This window comes from Pinus tabuliformis, chromosome 2_1 (genome assembly GCF_031772625.1).
Source record: "Pinus tabuliformis cultivar Carrire ecotype Pingquan chromosome 2_1, CPIR1, whole genome shotgun sequence".
Taxonomy (NCBI): Eukaryota; Viridiplantae; Streptophyta; class Pinopsida; order Pinales; family Pinaceae; genus Pinus; species Pinus tabuliformis.
Window position 1 is genome coordinate 245185099 of NC_142299.1, and position 4284 is coordinate 245189382.

Sequence of the window (4284 nt, forward strand, 5' to 3'; positions counted from 1 at the left end):
GCGGTTGGGCCTACCGACTACACCACACCCGCAGCCGTACAGTATCGGGTGGCTTCACGAAGGACGAGATCTGAAAGTTCGCCAGCAGTGCCACCTTCCATACAGCATCAAACCCTTCACAGACGAGGTATTGTGTGATGTTACACCTCTGGATGTTTGTGATGTATTATTAGGCCAGCCATACTTGTGGAGACGACATGCTGTGTATGAGTCCAGGCCTCGTGCTGTCATTATTTCTTTGAAAAATTCATTATACAGGATACCAAAGGTAGCCCCACCTAATGCCACATCCTTGATCACTACCAAGAAAGGTAGCAAGCTCATATCACAGACCAGGAAATTCATTTGTCTGGTTCACTCCCAAAATAAGGGGAAGATCGTTGCTACATCCATGACCCCTGCAAAGGGTTCCTCCACGCAGCAGCAGCAACAAAGGGATACGGTCATGACAGAACACAGGAAAATCTTCTCCTCACCCACAAGGGTACCACATAAGTTTCAGGTGGGCAACAAAGTTTGGTTACATCTGCAGAAAGAACGCCTTACAAGAGCCCATCAGAAGCTCCGACCACTCCGACATGGTCCTCACAGTAGTACCAAGGCTATGGGCAACAATGCTTTGAAGCACAACATTCCTCCATTCCTTCGCTTGCACCGAGTATTCAATGTGGACCATCGTCGACCATGCTTTCCACCATTTCTGGACACATCAGAGATTGCAGAACAGCTCACCAGAGAACCAACTCAGCAGAAGCTTCCTCATCTCAGGGAGGAACTCAACGCAATGGGGACCATTGCTTCCTAAGGGGGGAGGAATGATCCAGGTGGATGTTGGTGGCCACCCACCAACCCATTTGGACCCTCACAACTGTCTCTTTCAGCCTTTCCAATTTCCTAAATTGTATCACAGTTTACTATTTTTAGCAGTTTTTCGGGTCCTGAACTTCCGGAGCCGTTTTGAGGCCCTAAACGACGTTTTTTTGGGATTCTGGGGCAACATGGGTCCATGGACCCATGTTGCCTCCCAAAGTGGTAGTACTCGGATAGATCTTTCTAACGAGCTATCGTACGCGTCAAACGGAGATCGTATGCCAAAGTTATGACCCCTGGAAATTGTTGTACCAATTTACCCAAACGGGGCCCACAATTTGGCGTTTCATCTTCTAGGGTTAGGTTTCGGGATGTGAAGGGTTTTCCATTGTTTCTCAACAATAAATAGGCCTTCAAGCCTCATTGTAACACAGTTGGGAACAGTTTAGAGGCATGTAGCCACACATCTCTTCTCAGAGATAAGCTACCATCGCCCTAGCTGGTTTATTTCCATTTCTGGTTGTAAGCATATTTCAGTATTTTACAGTAATGAAATGAAGTATTATTTCCGCTGCATCTCTGTGTTTATGGTTATTGCATCTCTATATTTATGGTTATCTCTGTAATCTATTGCGTTCCTGTCTAAATCCGGATCAGAAATCCCATACCTTAAACATCGTTGAAAGATTTGTTTTAAATCTTTGAGATGGTCGCTTCTCTTCTTGGAGTACATTGTTATATCATCCAAATAAATTACTACAGATTTATTGACTAAACCCTTAAATGCGATGTCCATGGCTCTTTGAAATGTAGCGTCGGCATTAATCAAACCAAATGGCATCTTCTGATATGCATATTTGCCCCATTTAGTTCTGAATGTGGTTTTGAACTGATCATCAGAATGCACCAGCACTTGATTATATCCTGAAAATCTGTCCAAGAAAGACATTAGTTCTGAGCCTGCTACTGCCTGTAATATCTATTCCATAGGTGGAAGAGGAAAATTGTCTTTTTGACAGGCTTTGTTAAGATTCCGAAAATCGATACAGATTCTAATATCTCCGTTTTTCTTTCTAACAGGTACCATATTGGAGACCCATTTGGAATGTCTGACGGGGAAAATTATTCTGGCTTTTAATAACTTATTTAGCTCAGTTTTTATCTGATTTTCTAAATTTGGGTGGATCTTTCTCAGTTTCTGTTGGACAGGTTTTTCGTTGTCAATCATTGGAATAGTATGCTAAATGATAGAAGTGTCGTACGTCTTCAGCTCATCGTAATTCCAGGCAAAAACATTTTTATATTGTCTCAAAAGACGAATATACGCTAGTTTTTCTTCAGGGACTAGGCCGATGCCTAGATTAACGTTTTGTGGTTTATCATCGTTTCCTAGGTTTACTAATTCATAATTCAGAGTTGGACTGTAGAGCTTTGAATTGGTAGACCTTTTAAAACGATTTTTCAAATTGTATAAGTCTTCTAACTTAACCACCGATTTAGGTATAGCATTATCAGTGCTATTTTGTTGTATTTGTCGATCGTGATGGTCTTCATCAATTATCTGATTGGAGTAGGATCCTTTAGAAGTGAGGAAATTTACAATATCAGGATCGTCATTGAATACTCTCCAATTTGTAATGTTGTCAGGGATGGACGGTCTAAAGATTAATTCTATTGAGAATCTATCTGGACTAAAATCTTTGGAGGGAATAAGCCTAGAGGCTACGTTAGCCAAAAGGTCTGCGCTTGCGTTTTGGAGTCTCGGGATTGAAGAAATAATTAAATGCTATGAAATGCTCAGTCGGATCTTGTACTAAAGATTGATAGTGTTTTAAATGACCTGATAGGCAATGTATAGTGTTACATACCTGTTTGACGATAATCTCAGAGTCTTCGAAGACTTGAAGATACTTAATGTTTAACCCGATTGCTTTGTATAGGCCTTGCACCAAGGCCTCATATTCTGTTGTATTGTTTGTGCAATTGAATTCGAGTCTGCACGTAAGCATGGTCTTGTTTCCTTATGGACTAATCAGAACACATCCTGCCCCTACTCCTTCATTAGATTTAGAGCCATCGAAATATAATTTCCAAAACAAAGATGTATTTACAGGTTTATCTACAAAATTAACACACTTTGAACTATCAGTTTGGGAAAAAATTTCGACTTGGGACAAAACTGAATTTTCTAAGTAAGGTGATGTGTGAGCATTGAAATTACCGAGAAAAGAATCTACCGAGTAATTGCCTATGATACTACTGTTATACGATACTGCTTCATTTTCTCCCTCTAATTCTGTTACTATGTACTTCTGGTGCAACTCTCGTTCAACCTTTATTTGATTCGGTTTACCGTTGTAGGGTAACCACATGTGCGACCAGTCGGTTGCAAAGTATCCATGGAGTTTCTCGGACCAATCCCTGCTAAGAATTAAGCCATATAATTCTGGTATATCAGCCACTAGAATGTCAATAACCTGACATACCTTCGGGTTAGATGACAATCTTATGGTTACTTGATTAATTTCACCAATCACTTCGACTTGAGATCGATCAAGCTGAACTATGCGCACTGCAGATTTTTGTGGTTGAACATTTAACTTAACACATATTGATCTGGGTAAAATATTTGATGAAGCACCGGAATCTACCAAACAATTGTGCACATTTTTATTGAAAATTTCATAAGTGAGAAGAAACGGGGGAGTGTGAGATCTTGATCTTCCTCCAATTAAAGCGATATCATTTGGATCAATCTTATTGATCGTGTTAGTTGGAGGTCTTCCCATGTTGTGGGAAGCTTGAGAGAGTACAGCAATAGGCAAAGGTACAATAGGCACGGCATGTAATTATTTCATCATTATCTTATGTTGATGCTTCAATTTGCTCAATTCATAAAGGGTAATATTAGCCCTAGTCTTTTTCATGTCATCAATAATATTGTACTCCATTTCATCTGACACTATCAGTGTTTTTGATGGAGTTGTTTGATCTGCTTGGACTGGGCTAGATTTAGTCGCTTTAGTGGTTGTTTTCTTTGTTGCGACTTTATCTTTTGTTGTAGGGCTTGCGCTCTTCTGCTTAGGGGTAGTTTGGGGAGGATCAAGCTGATTTCTGCTTCGTGTGCTAACCGGAAATACTTCTTGATCTTCTTCTTGTGGGAGGATGAAATCCCACATTCCTTGTAATTCCACAACTTCTTCGTCATCGGTTTGCCCTTCAATGGCACTTTCTTCTTCTTCCTCTTCCTTAGTTTCAGCATTGGAGATGGCATTGGGTGGTTTTGCATCCATTGAAGGACCTCTTTTAAAAGATCTGTAGGGCTTTTTTAAAGAAGTTTCTGCTACTTGTTTTTTTATGTCAACCGTCTCATTAGACATGGTCTTTAATACTTTCTGCAATCCTTCCAAATCGAAAGGGTCTTTTTTTTGTTTCTTCTTGGAGTCTTCCTTGAAGGTGACTTTTTTAGACTTG